The following is a 16,384-nucleotide window of genomic DNA, read 5'->3' on the forward strand; positions in this document are numbered from 1 at the left end:
TTCCAAAAGCAGAACTCAATTCACCTGATTCATATTAGCCCGATTTAATGAATTGGAAGAAAGCATACGTCTTCATATGCACCTCAATTTGGCCCATTCACTTTTCACACTTCCTCCTTTTGTTTTTTATCTTTCACACTTTTGACTTTCTTTATTCATCCAAATAGCAAACTCATCACCACTCAACCTGACCAACTCGGCTATGTCCCCGTGCTGCAGTTCTCTGTCTTATCTAGATCATTTGCAATTGAATGGAATAGATCCCTTTTGGACAAAGTGGATTCACCTGCTGCTGCAGTGACCACAGGTGTGATAACATCTAGAATTGGCATCTGGTGCGATCTCTCCGCTTCCACTCCAAAGAAAGTTACCTGTTTATTCCTATCATGCATTGGTTTTTGGGGTTTTCTTTGAGTAATGATGATCTCTTTAGTAGTCTGTTGGCGCCCTCTCCTGGAGGAATAGTTTGCTTGCTCTTGGACATTCTAAAAGAGAGGTCATGATAGACATTGAGCTTCTGAGCTCAATTGGGGAAAGTCATGGGTGATGAATGTTTGCAACCTACTGCGAAGCCTCATACCGCAATATAAGGAACGTCAAATACTAAGAAAGGGCGGCCTATGAAAGAATTACTACTTTCAATAAGTACACTTAAACGGCTAATTGGGAATAGAAAAACTGTAAAAAGCCCTCTGAGAAAGCCCCCCTCTAACCTTTGATAGTAAGCTTTTCTGTAGTCTGCCTGTTGATGTATTTTCCGTTTGAACTGTGCACAACATGAAGAGACGGAACACTGGCGGCTTGTCACAATGCCCCCCGATGACATCACAATAGCGCTGCTGCCTAGAAAACAAGCTGCGCAGAAGAAGTTGTTCTTTGGGTGGGAGGGTGGGCTAGTGGAAGGAGGGGGCAATCTCTTTTTTTCCCGGGTGGTAGGGGGATGACAGGAGAAGGGAAGCGGGTGGTGAGAAAGGTACAGAGGGCAGGGTTTGGGGGCTGGGAAGGAAAGGGAAAAGATTAGGGTTTGGGGATGATGAAAGGGCTTTCTACGGGTAAGGATGGCAAAGGGTGGCAGTGACGGAAAGTCAGGCAACCTGTCCTGTCCGTCTTTTTGTATCGTGAATTGGAAAGACTGCAAGGGGGAGGGGAGTTGCTTGCGCCCTAAAGGAGGAGTTATTCAGATTCATTGCAGTGGGCGGCGGCTGCAAAACGCACCATTCTTCTTGTTTTGGCTCTGCAAAGCAGCCTTTTCAAGGGTTGGCTTGGGTGACAAAATGTCTTGTGTAGGCGTGGGTTTGTCTCCCTCTCGCTCTCTCTCCCTAAGATGTGTCCGGCATAGGCCAGGGTGCCACTCGAGGCCCAAACCAATTCTGGTTATCGCTTCTCGGCCTTTTGGCTAAGATCAAGTGTAGTATCTGTTCTTATCAGTTTAATATCTGATACGTCCCCTATCTGGGGACCATATATTAAATGGATTTTTAGAACAGGGAGATGGAAAAAGAGCTTGCTCTGTCCACTCCACGCATTGACCTGGTATTGCAGTACCTCCAGGAACGGTGCACCCCTTCTTAACCCAGTTTCCAAAAGCAGAACTCAATTCACCTGATTCATATTAGCCCGATTTAATGAATTGGAAGAAAGCATACGTCTTCATATGCACCTCAATTTGGCCCATTCACTTTTCACACTTCCTCCTTTTGTTTTTTATCTTTCACACTTTTGACTTTCTTTATTCATCCAAATAGCAAACTCATCACCACTCAACCTGACCAACTCGGCTATGTCCCCGTGCTGCAGTTCTCTGTCTTATCTAGATCATTTGCAATTGAATGGAATAGATCCCTTTTGGACAAAGTGGATTCACCTGCTGCTGCAGTGACCACAGGTGTGATAACATCTAGAATTGGCATCTGGTGCGATCTCTCCGCTTCCACTCCAAAGAAAGTTACCTGTTTATTCCTATCATGCATTGGTTTTTGGGGTTTTCTTTGAGTAATGATGATCTCTTTAGTAGTCTGTTGGCGCCCTCTCCTGGAGGAATAGTTTGCTTGCTCTTGGACATTCTAAAAGAGAGGTCATGATAGACATTGAGCTTCTGAGCTCAATTGGGGAAAGTCATGGGTGATGAATGTTTGCAACCTACTGCGAAGCCTCATACCGCAATATAAGGAACGTCAAATACTAAGAAAGGGCGGCCTATGAAAGAATTACTACTTTCAATAAGTACACTTAAACGGCTAATTGGGAATAGAAAAACTGTAAAAAGCCCTCTGAGAAAGCCCCCCTCTAACCTTTGATAGTAAGCTTTTCTGTAGTCTGCCTGTTGATGTATTTTCCGTTTGAACTGTGCACAACATGAAGAGACGGAACACTGGCGGCTTGTCACAATGCCCCCCGATGACATCACAATAGCGCTGCTGCCTAGAAAACAAGCTGCGCAGAAGAAGTTGTTCTTTGGGTGGGAGGGTGGGCTAGTGGAAGGAGGGGGCAATCTCTTTTTTTCCCGGGTGGTAGGGGGATGACAGGAGAAGGGAAGCGGGTGGTGAGAAAGGTACAGAGGGCAGGGTTTGGGGGCTGGGAAGGAAAGGGAAAAGATTAGGGTTTGGGGATGATGAAAGGGCTTTCTACGGGTAAGGATGGCAAAGGGTGGCAGTGACGGAAAGTCAGGCAACCTGTCCTGTCCGTCTTTTTGTATCGTGAATTGGAAAGACTGCAAGGGGGAGGGGAGTTGCTTGCGCCCTAAAGGAGGAGTTATTCAGATTCATTGCAGTGGGCGGCGGCTGCAAAACGCACCATTCTTCTTGTTTTGGCTCTGCAAAGCAGCCTTTTCAAGGGTTGGCTTGGGTGACAAAATGTCTTGTGTAGGCGTGGGTTTGTCTCCCTCTCGCTCTCTCTCCCTAAGATGTGTCCGGCATAGGCCAGGGTGCCACTCGAGGCCCAAACCAATTCTGGTTATCGCTTCTCGGCCTTTTGGCTAAGATCAAGTGTAGTATCTGTTCTTATCAGTTTAATATCTGATACGTCCCCTATCTGGGGACCATATATTAAATGGATTTTTAGAACAGGGAGATGGAAAAAGAGCTTGCTCTGTCCACTCCACGCATTGACCTGGTATTGCAGTACCTCCAGGAACGGTGCACCCCTTCTTAACCCAGTTTCCAAAAGCAGAACTCAATTCACCTGATTCATATTAGCCCGATTTAATGAATTGGAAGAAAGCATACGTCTTCATATGCACCTCAATTTGGCCCATTCACTTTTCACACTTCCTCCTTTTGTTTTTTATCTTTCACACTTTTGACTTTCTTTATTCATCCAAATAGCAAACTCATCACCACTCAACCTGACCAACTCGGCTATGTCCCCGTGCTGCAGTTCTCTGTCTTATCTAGATCATTTGCAATTGAATGGAATAGATCCCTTTTGGACAAAGTGGATTCACCTGCTGCTGCAGTGACCACAGGTGTGATAACATCTAGAATTGGCATCTGGTGCGATCTCTCCGCTTCCACTCCAAAGAAAGTTACCTGTTTATTCCTATCATGCATTGGTTTTTGGGGTTTTCTTTGAGTAATGATGATCTCTTTAGTAGTCTGTTGGCGCCCTCTCCTGGAGGAATAGTTTGCTTGCTCTTGGACATTCTAAAAGAGAGGTCATGATAGACATTGAGCTTCTGAGCTCAATTGGGGAAAGTCATGGGTGATGAATGTTTGCAACCTACTGCGAAGCCTCATACCGCAATATAAGGAACGTCAAATACTAAGAAAGGGCGGCCTATGAAAGAATTACTACTTTCAATAAGTACACTTAAACGGCTAATTGGGAATAGAAAAACTGTAAAAAGCCCTCTGAGAAAGCCCCCCTCTAACCTTTGATAGTAAGCTTTTCTGTAGTCTGCCTGTTGATGTATTTTCCGTTTGAACTGTGCACAACATGAAGAGACGGAACACTGGCGGCTTGTCACAATGCCCCCCGATGACATCACAATAGCGCTGCTGCCTAGAAAACAAGCTGCGCAGAAGAAGTTGTTCTTTGGGTGGGAGGGTGGGCTAGTGGAAGGAGGGGGCAATCTCTTTTTTTCCCGGGTGGTAGGGGGATGACAGGAGAAGGGAAGCGGGTGGTGAGAAAGGTACAGAGGGCAGGGTTTGGGGGCTGGGAAGGAAAGGGAAAAGATTAGGGTTTGGGGATGATGAAAGGGCTTTCTACGGGTAAGGATGGCAAAGGGTGGCAGTGACGGAAAGTCAGGCAACCTGTCCTGTCCGTCTTTTTGTATCGTGAATTGGAAAGACTGCAAGGGGGAGGGGAGTTGCTTGCGCCCTAAAGGAGGAGTTATTCAGATTCATTGCAGTGGGCGGCGGCTGCAAAACGCACCATTCTTCTTGTTTTGGCTCTGCAAAGCAGCCTTTTCAAGGGTTGGCTTGGGTGACAAAATGTCTTGTGTAGGCGTGGGTTTGTCTCCCTCTCGCTCTCTCTCCCTAAGATGTGTCCGGCATAGGCCAGGGTGCCACTCGAGGCCCAAACCAATTCTGGTTATCGCTTCTCGGCCTTTTGGCTAAGATCAAGTGTAGTATCTGTTCTTATCAGTTTAATATCTGATACGTCCCCTATCTGGGGACCATATATTAAATGGATTTTTAGAACAGGGAGATGGAAAAAGAGCTTGCTCTGTCCACTCCACGCATTGACCTGGTATTGCAGTACCTCCAGGAACGGTGCACCCCTTCTTAACCCAGTTTCCAAAAGCAGAACTCAATTCACCTGATTCATATTAGCCCGATTTAATGAATTGGAAGAAAGCATACGTCTTCATATGCACCTCAATTTGGCCCATTCACTTTTCACACTTCCTCCTTTTGTTTTTTATCTTTCACACTTTTGACTTTCTTTATTCATCCAAATAGCAAACTCATCACCACTCAACCTGACCAACTCGGCTATGTCCCCGTGCTGCAGTTCTCTGTCTTATCTAGATCATTTGCAATTGAATGGAATAGATCCCTTTTGGACAAAGTGGATTCACCTGCTGCTGCAGTGACCACAGGTGTGATAACATCTAGAATTGGCATCTGGTGCGATCTCTCCGCTTCCACTCCAAAGAAAGTTACCTGTTTATTCCTATCATGCATTGGTTTTTGGGGTTTTCTTTGAGTAATGATGATCTCTTTAGTAGTCTGTTGGCGCCCTCTCCTGGAGGAATAGTTTGCTTGCTCTTGGACATTCTAAAAGAGAGGTCATGATAGACATTGAGCTTCTGAGCTCAATTGGGGAAAGTCATGGGTGATGAATGTTTGCAACCTACTGCGAAGCCTCATACCGCAATATAAGGAACGTCAAATACTAAGAAAGGGCGGCCTATGAAAGAATTACTACTTTCAATAAGTACACTTAAACGGCTAATTGGGAATAGAAAAACTGTAAAAAGCCCTCTGAGAAAGCCCCCCTCTAACCTTTGATAGTAAGCTTTTCTGTAGTCTGCCTGTTGATGTATTTTCCGTTTGAACTGTGCACAACATGAAGAGACGGAACACTGGCGGCTTGTCACAATGCCCCCCGATGACATCACAATAGCGCTGCTGCCTAGAAAACAAGCTGCGCAGAAGAAGTTGTTCTTTGGGTGGGAGGGTGGGCTAGTGGAAGGAGGGGGCAATCTCTTTTTTTCCCGGGTGGTAGGGGGATGACAGGAGAAGGGAAGCGGGTGGTGAGAAAGGTACAGAGGGCAGGGTTTGGGGGCTGGGAAGGAAAGGGAAAAGATTAGGGTTTGGGGATGATGAAAGGGCTTTCTACGGGTAAGGATGGCAAAGGGTGGCAGTGACGGAAAGTCAGGCAACCTGTCCTGTCCGTCTTTTTGTATCGTGAATTGGAAAGACTGCAAGGGGGAGGGGAGTTGCTTGCGCCCTAAAGGAGGAGTTATTCAGATTCATTGCAGTGGGCGGCGGCTGCAAAACGCACCATTCTTCTTGTTTTGGCTCTGCAAAGCAGCCTTTTCAAGGGTTGGCTTGGGTGACAAAATGTCTTGTGTAGGCGTGGGTTTGTCTCCCTCTCGCTCTCTCTCCCTAAGATGTGTCCGGCATAGGCCAGGGTGCCACTCGAGGCCCAAACCAATTCTGGTTATCGCTTCTCGGCCTTTTGGCTAAGATCAAGTGTAGTATCTGTTCTTATCAGTTTAATATCTGATACGTCCCCTATCTGGGGACCATATATTAAATGGATTTTTAGAACAGGGAGATGGAAAAAGAGCTTGCTCTGTCCACTCCACGCATTGACCTGGTATTGCAGTACCTCCAGGAACGGTGCACCCCTTCTTAACCCAGTTTCCAAAAGCAGAACTCAATTCACCTGATTCATATTAGCCCGATTTAATGAATTGGAAGAAAGCATACGTCTTCATATGCACCTCAATTTGGCCCATTCACTTTTCACACTTCCTCCTTTTGTTTTTTATCTTTCACACTTTTGACTTTCTTTATTCATCCAAATAGCAAACTCATCACCACTCAACCTGACCAACTCGGCTATGTCCCCGTGCTGCAGTTCTCTGTCTTATCTAGATCATTTGCAATTGAATGGAATAGATCCCTTTTGGACAAAGTGGATTCACCTGCTGCTGCAGTGACCACAGGTGTGATAACATCTAGAATTGGCATCTGGTGCGATCTCTCCGCTTCCACTCCAAAGAAAGTTACCTGTTTATTCCTATCATGCATTGGTTTTTGGGGTTTTCTTTGAGTAATGATGATCTCTTTAGTAGTCTGTTGGCGCCCTCTCCTGGAGGAATAGTTTGCTTGCTCTTGGACATTCTAAAAGAGAGGTCATGATAGACATTGAGCTTCTGAGCTCAATTGGGGAAAGTCATGGGTGATGAATGTTTGCAACCTACTGCGAAGCCTCATACCGCAATATAAGGAACGTCAAATACTAAGAAAGGGCGGCCTATGAAAGAATTACTACTTTCAATAAGTACACTTAAACGGCTAATTGGGAATAGAAAAACTGTAAAAAGCCCTCTGAGAAAGCCCCCCTCTAACCTTTGATAGTAAGCTTTTCTGTAGTCTGCCTGTTGATGTATTTTCCGTTTGAACTGTGCACAACATGAAGAGACGGAACACTGGCGGCTTGTCACAATGCCCCCCGATGACATCACAATAGCGCTGCTGCCTAGAAAACAAGCTGCGCAGAAGAAGTTGTTCTTTGGGTGGGAGGGTGGGCTAGTGGAAGGAGGGGGCAATCTCTTTTTTTCCCGGGTGGTAGGGGGATGACAGGAGAAGGGAAGCGGGTGGTGAGAAAGGTACAGAGGGCAGGGTTTGGGGGCTGGGAAGGAAAGGGAAAAGATTAGGGTTTGGGGATGATGAAAGGGCTTTCTACGGGTAAGGATGGCAAAGGGTGGCAGTGACGGAAAGTCAGGCAACCTGTCCTGTCCGTCTTTTTGTATCGTGAATTGGAAAGACTGCAAGGGGGAGGGGAGTTGCTTGCGCCCTAAAGGAGGAGTTATTCAGATTCATTGCAGTGGGCGGCGGCTGCAAAACGCACCATTCTTCTTGTTTTGGCTCTGCAAAGCAGCCTTTTCAAGGGTTGGCTTGGGTGACAAAATGTCTTGTGTAGGCGTGGGTTTGTCTCCCTCTCGCTCTCTCTCCCTAAGATGTGTCCGGCATAGGCCAGGGTGCCACTCGAGGCCCAAACCAATTCTGGTTATCGCTTCTCGGCCTTTTGGCTAAGATCAAGTGTAGTATCTGTTCTTATCAGTTTAATATCTGATACGTCCCCTATCTGGGGACCATATATTAAATGGATTTTTAGAACAGGGAGATGGAAAAAGAGCTTGCTCTGTCCACTCCACGCATTGACCTGGTATTGCAGTACCTCCAGGAACGGTGCACCCCTTCTTAACCCAGTTTCCAAAAGCAGAACTCAATTCACCTGATTCATATTAGCCCGATTTAATGAATTGGAAGAAAGCATACGTCTTCATATGCACCTCAATTTGGCCCATTCACTTTTCACACTTCCTCCTTTTGTTTTTTATCTTTCACACTTTTGACTTTCTTTATTCATCCAAATAGCAAACTCATCACCACTCAACCTGACCAACTCGGCTATGTCCCCGTGCTGCAGTTCTCTGTCTTATCTAGATCATTTGCAATTGAATGGAATAGATCCCTTTTGGACAAAGTGGATTCACCTGCTGCTGCAGTGACCACAGGTGTGATAACATCTAGAATTGGCATCTGGTGCGATCTCTCCGCTTCCACTCCAAAGAAAGTTACCTGTTTATTCCTATCATGCATTGGTTTTTGGGGTTTTCTTTGAGTAATGATGATCTCTTTAGTAGTCTGTTGGCGCCCTCTCCTGGAGGAATAGTTTGCTTGCTCTTGGACATTCTAAAAGAGAGGTCATGATAGACATTGAGCTTCTGAGCTCAATTGGGGAAAGTCATGGGTGATGAATGTTTGCAACCTACTGCGAAGCCTCATACCGCAATATAAGGAACGTCAAATACTAAGAAAGGGCGGCCTATGAAAGAATTACTACTTTCAATAAGTACACTTAAACGGCTAATTGGGAATAGAAAAACTGTAAAAAGCCCTCTGAGAAAGCCCCCCCTCTAACCTTTGATAGTAAGCTTTTCTGTAGTCTGCCTGTTGATGTATTTTCCGTTTGAACTGTGCACAACATGAAGAGACGGAACACTGGCGGCTTGTCACAATGCCCCCCGATGACATCACAATAGCGCTGCTGCCTAGAAAACAAGCTGCGCAGAAGAAGTTGTTCTTTGGGTGGGAGGGTGGGCTAGTGGAAGGAGGGGGCAATCTCTTTTTTTCCCGGGTGGTAGGGGGATGACAGGAGAAGGGAAGCGGGTGGTGAGAAAGGTACAGAGGGCAGGGTTTGGGGGCTGGGAAGGAAAGGGAAAAGATTAGGGTTTGGGGATGATGAAAGGGCTTTCTACGGGTAAGGATGGCAAAGGGTGGCAGTGACGGAAAGTCAGGCAACCTGTCCTGTCCGTCTTTTTGTATCGTGAATTGGAAAGACTGCAAGGGGGAGGGGAGTTGCTTGCGCCCTAAAGGAGGAGTTATTCAGATTCATTGCAGTGGGCGGCGGCTGCAAAACGCACCATTCTTCTTGTTTTGGCTCTGCAAAGCAGCCTTTTCAAGGGTTGGCTTGGGTGACAAAATGTCTTGTGTAGGCGTGGGTTTGTCTCCCTCTCGCTCTCTCTCCCTAAGATGTGTCCGGCATAGGCCAGGGTGCCACTCGAGGCCCAAACCAATTCTGGTTATCGCTTCTCGGCCTTTTGGCTAAGATCAAGTGTAGTATCTGTTCTTATCAGTTTAATATCTGATACGTCCCCTATCTGGGGACCATATATTAAATGGATTTTTAGAACAGGGAGATGGAAAAAGAGCTTGCTCTGTCCACTCCACGCATTGACCTGGTATTGCAGTACCTCCAGGAACGGTGCACCCCTTCTTAACCCAGTTTCCAAAAGCAGAACTCAATTCACCTGATTCATATTAGCCCGATTTAATGAATTGGAAGAAAGCATACGTCTTCATATGCACCTCAATTTGGCCCATTCACTTTTCACACTTCCTCCTTTTGTTTTTTATCTTTCACACTTTTGACTTTCTTTATTCATCCAAATAGCAAACTCATCACCACTCAACCTGACCAACTCGGCTATGTCCCCGTGCTGCAGTTCTCTGTCTTATCTAGATCATTTGCAATTGAATGGAATAGATCCCTTTTGGACAAAGTGGATTCACCTGCTGCTGCAGTGACCACAGGTGTGATAACATCTAGAATTGGCATCTGGTGCGATCTCTCCGCTTCCACTCCAAAGAAAGTTACCTGTTTATTCCTATCATGCATTGGTTTTTGGGGTTTTCTTTGAGTAATGATGATCTCTTTAGTAGTCTGTTGGCGCCCTCTCCTGGAGGAATAGTTTGCTTGCTCTTGGACATTCTAAAAGAGAGGTCATGATAGACATTGAGCTTCTGAGCTCAATTGGGGAAAGTCATGGGTGATGAATGTTTGCAACCTACTGCGAAGCCTCATACCGCAATATAAGGAACGTCAAATACTAAGAAAGGGCGGCCTATGAAAGAATTACTACTTTCAATAAGTACACTTAAACGGCTAATTGGGAATAGAAAAACTGTAAAAAGCCCTCTGAGAAAGCCCCCCTCTAACCTTTGATAGTAAGCTTTTCTGTAGTCTGCCTGTTGATGTATTTTCCGTTTGAACTGTGCACAACATGAAGAGACGGAACACTGGCGGCTTGTCACAATGCCCCCCGATGACATCACAATAGCGCTGCTGCCTAGAAAACAAGCTGCGCAGAAGAAGTTGTTCTTTGGGTGGGAGGGTGGGCTAGTGGAAGGAGGGGGCAATCTCTTTTTTTCCCGGGTGGTAGGGGGATGACAGGAGAAGGGAAGCGGGTGGTGAGAAAGGTACAGAGGGCAGGGTTTGGGGGCTGGGAAGGAAAGGGAAAAGATTAGGGTTTGGGGATGATGAAAGGGCTTTCTACGGGTAAGGATGGCAAAGGGTGGCAGTGACGGAAAGTCAGGCAACCTGTCCTGTCCGTCTTTTTGTATCGTGAATTGGAAAGACTGCAAGGGGGAGGGGAGTTGCTTGCGCCCTAAAGGAGGAGTTATTCAGATTCATTGCAGTGGGCGGCGGCTGCAAAACGCACCATTCTTCTTGTTTTGGCTCTGCAAAGCAGCCTTTTCAAGGGTTGGCTTGGGTGACAAAATGTCTTGTGTAGGCGTGGGTTTGTCTCCCTCTCGCTCTCTCTCCCTAAGATGTGTCCGGCATAGGCCAGGGTGCCACTCGAGGCCCAAACCAATTCTGGTTATCGCTTCTCGGCCTTTTGGCTAAGATCAAGTGTAGTATCTGTTCTTATCAGTTTAATATCTGATACGTCCCCTATCTGGGGACCATATATTAAATGGATTTTTAGAACAGGGAGATGGAAAAAGAGCTTGCTCTGTCCACTCCACGCATTGACCTGGTATTGCAGTACCTCCAGGAACGGTGCACCCCTTCTTAACCCAGTTTCCAAAAGCAGAACTCAATTCACCTGATTCATATTAGCCCGATTTAATGAATTGGAAGAAAGCATACGTCTTCATATGCACCTCAATTTGGCCCATTCACTTTTCACACTTCCTCCTTTTGTTTTTTATCTTTCACACTTTTGACTTTCTTTATTCATCCAAATAGCAAACTCATCACCACTCAACCTGACCAACTCGGCTATGTCCCCGTGCTGCAGTTCTCTGTCTTATCTAGATCATTTGCAATTGAATGGAATAGATCCCTTTTGGACAAAGTGGATTCACCTGCTGCTGCAGTGACCACAGGTGTGATAACATCTAGAATTGGCATCTGGTGCGATCTCTCCGCTTCCACTCCAAAGAAAGTTACCTGTTTATTCCTATCATGCATTGGTTTTTGGGGTTTTCTTTGAGTAATGATGATCTCTTTAGTAGTCTGTTGGCGCCCTCTCCTGGAGGAATAGTTTGCTTGCTCTTGGACATTCTAAAAGAGAGGTCATGATAGACATTGAGCTTCTGAGCTCAATTGGGGAAAGTCATGGGTGATGAATGTTTGCAACCTACTGCGAAGCCTCATACCGCAATATAAGGAACGTCAAATACTAAGAAAGGGCGGCCTATGAAAGAATTACTACTTTCAATAAGTACACTTAAACGGCTAATTGGGAATAGAAAAACTGTAAAAAGCCCTCTGAGAAAGCCCCCCTCTAACCTTTGATAGTAAGCTTTTCTGTAGTCTGCCTGTTGATGTATTTTCCGTTTGAACTGTGCACAACATGAAGAGACGGAACACTGGCGGCTTGTCACAATGCCCCCCGATGACATCACAATAGCGCTGCTGCCTAGAAAACAAGCTGCGCAGAAGAAGTTGTTCTTTGGGTGGGAGGGTGGGCTAGTGGAAGGAGGGGGCAATCTCTTTTTTTCCCGGGTGGTAGGGGGATGACAGGAGAAGGGAAGCGGGTGGTGAGAAAGGTACAGAGGGCAGGGTTTGGGGGCTGGGAAGGAAAGGGAAAAGATTAGGGTTTGGGGATGATGAAAGGGCTTTCTACGGGTAAGGATGGCAAAGGGTGGCAGTGACGGAAAGTCAGGCAACCTGTCCTGTCCGTCTTTTTGTATCGTGAATTGGAAAGACTGCAAGGGGGAGGGGAGTTGCTTGCGCCCTAAAGGAGGAGTTATTCAGATTCATTGCAGTGGGCGGCGGCTGCAAAACGCACCATTCTTCTTGTTTTGGCTCTGCAAAGCAGCCTTTTCAAGGGTTGGCTTGGGTGACAAAATGTCTTGTGTAGGCGTGGGTTTGTCTCCCTCTCGCTCTCTCTCCCTAAGATGTGTCCGGCATAGGCCAGGGTGCCACTCGAGGCCCAAACCAATTCTGGTTATCGCTTCTCGGCCTTTTGGCTAAGATCAAGTGTAGTATCTGTTCTTATCAGTTTAATATCTGATACGTCCCCTATCTGGGGACCATATATTAAATGGATTTTTAGAACAGGGAGATGGAAAAAGAGCTTGCTCTGTCCACTCCACGCATTGACCTGGTATTGCAGTACCTCCAGGAACGGTGCACCCCTTCTTAACCCAGTTTCCAAAAGCAGAACTCAATTCACCTGATTCATATTAGCCCGATTTAATGAATTGGAAGAAAGCATACGTCTTCATATGCACCTCAATTTGGCCCATTCACTTTTCACACTTCCTCCTTTTGTTTTTTATCTTTCACACTTTTGACTTTCTTTATTCATCCAAATAGCAAACTCATCACCACTCAACCTGACCAACTCGGCTATGTCCCCGTGCTGCAGTTCTCTGTCTTATCTAGATCATTTGCAATTGAATGGAATAGATCCCTTTTGGACAAAGTGGATTCACCTGCTGCTGCAGTGACCACAGGTGTGATAACATCTAGAATTGGCATCTGGTGCGATCTCTCCGCTTCCACTCCAAAGAAAGTTACCTGTTTATTCCTATCATGCATTGGTTTTTGGGGTTTTCTTTGAGTAATGATGATCTCTTTAGTAGTCTGTTGGCGCCCTCTCCTGGAGGAATAGTTTGCTTGCTCTTGGACATTCTAAAAGAGAGGTCATGATAGACATTGAGCTTCTGAGCTCAATTGGGGAAAGTCATGGGTGATGAATGTTTGCAACCTACTGCGAAGCCTCATACCGCAATATAAGGAACGTCAAATACTAAGAAAGGGCGGCCTATGAAAGAATTACTACTTTCAATAAGTACACTTAAACGGCTAATTGGGAATAGAAAAACTGTAAAAAGCCCTCTGAGAAAGCCCCCCTCTAACCTTTGATAGTAAGCTTTTCTGTAGTCTGCCTGTTGATGTATTTTCCGTTTGAACTGTGCACAACATGAAGAGACGGAACACTGGCGGCTTGTCACAATGCCCCCCGATGACATCACAATAGCGCTGCTGCCTAGAAAACAAGCTGCGCAGAAGAAGTTGTTCTTTGGGTGGGAGGGTGGGCTAGTGGAAGGAGGGGGCAATCTCTTTTTTTCCGGGTGGTAGGGGGATGACAGGAGAAGGGAAGCGGGTGGTGAGAAAGGTACAGAGGGCAGGGTTTGGGGGCTGGGAAGGAAAGGGAAAAGATTAGGGTTTGGGGATGATGAAAGGGCTTTCTACGGGTAAGGATGGCAAAGGGTGGCAGTGACGGAAAGTCAGGCAACCTGTCCTGTCCGTCTTTTTGTATCGTGAATTGGAAAGACTGCAAGGGGGAGGGGAGTTGCTTGCGCCCTAAAGGAGGAGTTATTCAGATTCATTGCAGTGGGCGGCGGCTGCAAAACGCACCATTCTTCTTGTTTTGGCTCTGCAAAGCAGCCTTTTCAAGGGTTGGCTTGGGTGACAAAATGTCTTGTGTAGGCGTGGGTTTGTCTCCCTCTCGCTCTCTCTCCCTAAGATGTGTCCGGCATAGGCCAGGGTGCCACTCGAGGCCCAAACCAATTCTGGTTATCGCTTCTCGGCCTTTTGGCTAAGATCAAGTGTAGTATCTGTTCTTATCAGTTTAATATCTGATACGTCCCCTATCTGGGGACCATATATTAAATGGATTTTTAGAACAGGGAGATGGAAAAAGAGCTTGCTCTGTCCACTCCACGCATTGACCTGGTATTGCAGTACCTCCAGGAACGGTGCACCCCTTCTTAACCCAGTTTCCAAAAGCAGAACTCAATTCACCTGATTCATATTAGCCCGATTTAATGAATTGGAAGAAAGCATACGTCTTCATATGCACCTCAATTTGGCCCATTCACTTTTCACACTTCCTCCTTTTGTTTTTTATCTTTCACACTTTTGACTTTCTTTATTCATCCAAATAGCAAACTCATCACCACTCAACCTGACCAACTCGGCTATGTCCCCGTGCTGCAGTTCTCTGTCTTATCTAGATCATTTGCAATTGAATGGAATAGATCCCTTTTGGACAAAGTGGATTCACCTGCTGCTGCAGTGACCACAGGTGTGATAACATCTAGAATTGGCATCTGGTGCGATCTCTCCGCTTCCACTCCAAAGAAAGTTACCTGTTTATTCCTATCATGCATTGGTTTTTGGGTTTTCTTTGAGTAATGATGATCTCTTTAGTAGTCTGTTGGCGCCCTCTCCTGGAGGAATAGTTTGCTTGCTCTTGGACATTCTAAAAGAGAGGTCATGATAGACATTGAGCTTCTGAGCTCAATTGGGGAAAGTCATGGGTGATGAATGTTTGCAACCTACTGCGAAGCCTCATACCGCAATATAAGGAACGTCAAATACTAAGAAAGGGCGGCCTATGAAAGAATTACTACTTTCAATAAGTACACTTAAACGGCTAATTGGGAATAGAAAAACTGTAAAAAGCCCTCTGAGAAAGCCCCCCTCTAACCTTTGATAGTAAGCTTTTCTGTAGTCTGCCTGTTGATGTATTTTCCGTTTGAACTGTGCACAACATGAAGAGACGGAACACTGGCGGCTTGTCACAATGCCCCCCGATGACATCACAATAGCGCTGCTGCCTAGAAAACAAGCTGCGCAGAAGAAGTTGTTCTTTGGGTGGGAGGGTGGGCTAGTGGAAGGAGGGGGCAATCTCTTTTTTTCCCGGGTGGTAGGGGGATGACAGGAGAAGGGAAGCGGGTGGTGAGAAAGGTACAGAGGGCAGGGTTTGGGGGCTGGGAAGGAAAGGGAAAAGATTAGGGTTTGGGGATGATGAAAGGGCTTTCTACGGGTAAGGATGGCAAAGGGTGGCAGTGACGGAAAGTCAGGCAACCTGTCCTGTCCGTCTTTTTGTATCGTGAATTGGAAAGACTGCAAGGGGGAGGGGAGTTGCTTGCGCCCTAAAGGAGGAGTTATTCAGATTCATTGCAGTGGGCGGCGGCTGCAAAACGCACCATTCTTCTTGTTTTGGCTCTGCAAAGCAGCCTTTTCAAGGGTTGGCTTGGGTGACAAAATGTCTTGTGTAGGCGTGGGTTTGTCTCCCTCTCGCTCTCTCTCCCTAAGATGTGTCCGGCATAGGCCAGGGTGCCACTCGAGGCCCAAACCAATTCTGGTTATCGCTTCTCGGCCTTTTGGCTAAGATCAAGTGTAGTATCTGTTCTTATCAGTTTAATATCTGATACGTCCCCTATCTGGGGACCATATATTAAATGGATTTTTAGAACAGGGAGATGGAAAAAGAGCTTGCTCTGTCCACTCCACGCATTGACCTGGTATTGCAGTACCTCCAGGAACGGTGCACCCCTTCTTAACCCAGTTTCCAAAAGCAGAACTCAATTCACCTGATTCATATTAGCCCGATTTAATGAATTGGAAGAAAGCATACGTCTTCATATGCACCTCAATTTGGCCCATTCACTTTTCACACTTCCTCCTTTTGTTTTTTATCTTTCACACTTTTGACTTTCTTTATTCATCCAAATAGCAAACTCATCACCACTCAACCTGACCAACTCGGCTATGTCCCCGTGCTGCAGTTCTCTGTCTTATCTAGATCATTTGCAATTGAATGGAATAGATCCCTTTTGGACAAAGTGGATTCACCTGCTGCTGCAGTGACCACAGGTGTGATAACATCTAGAATTGGCATCTGGTGCGATCTCTCCGCTTCCACTCCAAAGAAAGTTACCTGTTTATTCCTATCATGCATTGGTTTTTGGGGTTTTCTTTGAGTAATGATGATCTCTTTAGTAGTCTGTTGGCGCCCTCTCCTGGAGGAATAGTTTGCTTGCTCTTGGACATTCTAAAAGAGAGGTCATGATAGACATTGAGCTTCTGAGCTCAATTGGGGAAAGTCATGGGTGATGAATGTTTGCAACCTACTGCGAAGCCTCATACCGCAATATAAGGAACGTCAAATACT

At 46.1% G+C, this 16,384-nt stretch overlaps 10 non-coding genes across 10 annotated transcripts; all 10 read left to right on the forward strand.

The window, feature by feature from the left end:
• The first annotated feature begins 1,376 nt into the window (after positions 1 to 1,376).
• Positions 1,377 to 1,567, forward strand: LOC142279477 (U2 spliceosomal RNA). Its single transcript, XR_012742097.1, has one exon. It is a non-coding gene; the product is annotated as a U2 spliceosomal RNA (small nuclear RNA).
• A 1,387-nt stretch (positions 1,568 to 2,954) lies between these two features.
• On the forward strand, positions 2,955 to 3,145 carry LOC142279478 (U2 spliceosomal RNA). The gene has a single exon (XR_012742098.1). It is a non-coding gene; the product is annotated as a U2 spliceosomal RNA (small nuclear RNA).
• A 1,387-nt stretch (positions 3,146 to 4,532) lies between these two features.
• Positions 4,533 to 4,723, forward strand: LOC142279479 (U2 spliceosomal RNA). Its single transcript, XR_012742099.1, has one exon. It is a non-coding gene; the product is annotated as a U2 spliceosomal RNA (small nuclear RNA).
• A 1,387-nt stretch (positions 4,724 to 6,110) lies between these two features.
• Positions 6,111 to 6,301, forward strand: LOC142279481 (U2 spliceosomal RNA). Its single transcript, XR_012742101.1, has one exon. It is a non-coding gene; the product is annotated as a U2 spliceosomal RNA (small nuclear RNA).
• A 1,387-nt stretch (positions 6,302 to 7,688) lies between these two features.
• On the forward strand, positions 7,689 to 7,879 carry LOC142279482 (U2 spliceosomal RNA). The gene has a single exon (XR_012742102.1). It is a non-coding gene; the product is annotated as a U2 spliceosomal RNA (small nuclear RNA).
• A 1,388-nt stretch (positions 7,880 to 9,267) lies between these two features.
• LOC142279484 (U2 spliceosomal RNA) lies at positions 9,268 to 9,458 on the forward strand. The gene has a single exon (XR_012742103.1). It is a non-coding gene; the product is annotated as a U2 spliceosomal RNA (small nuclear RNA).
• A 1,387-nt stretch (positions 9,459 to 10,845) lies between these two features.
• On the forward strand, positions 10,846 to 11,036 carry LOC142279485 (U2 spliceosomal RNA). The gene has a single exon (XR_012742104.1). It is a non-coding gene; the product is annotated as a U2 spliceosomal RNA (small nuclear RNA).
• A 1,387-nt stretch (positions 11,037 to 12,423) lies between these two features.
• On the forward strand, positions 12,424 to 12,614 carry LOC142279486 (U2 spliceosomal RNA). The gene has a single exon (XR_012742105.1). It is a non-coding gene; the product is annotated as a U2 spliceosomal RNA (small nuclear RNA).
• A 1,386-nt stretch (positions 12,615 to 14,000) lies between these two features.
• Positions 14,001 to 14,191, forward strand: LOC142279487 (U2 spliceosomal RNA). The gene has a single exon (XR_012742106.1). It is a non-coding gene; the product is annotated as a U2 spliceosomal RNA (small nuclear RNA).
• Positions 14,192 to 15,577: 1,386 nt separating this feature from the next.
• On the forward strand, positions 15,578 to 15,768 carry LOC142279488 (U2 spliceosomal RNA). Its single transcript, XR_012742107.1, has one exon. It is a non-coding gene; the product is annotated as a U2 spliceosomal RNA (small nuclear RNA).
• The last annotated feature ends 616 nt before the right edge of the window (positions 15,769 to 16,384 follow it).

This window comes from Anomaloglossus baeobatrachus, unplaced genomic scaffold (assembly GCF_048569485.1).
Source record: "Anomaloglossus baeobatrachus isolate aAnoBae1 unplaced genomic scaffold, aAnoBae1.hap1 Scaffold_4332, whole genome shotgun sequence".
NCBI lineage: Eukaryota > Metazoa > Chordata > Amphibia > Anura > Aromobatidae > Anomaloglossus > Anomaloglossus baeobatrachus.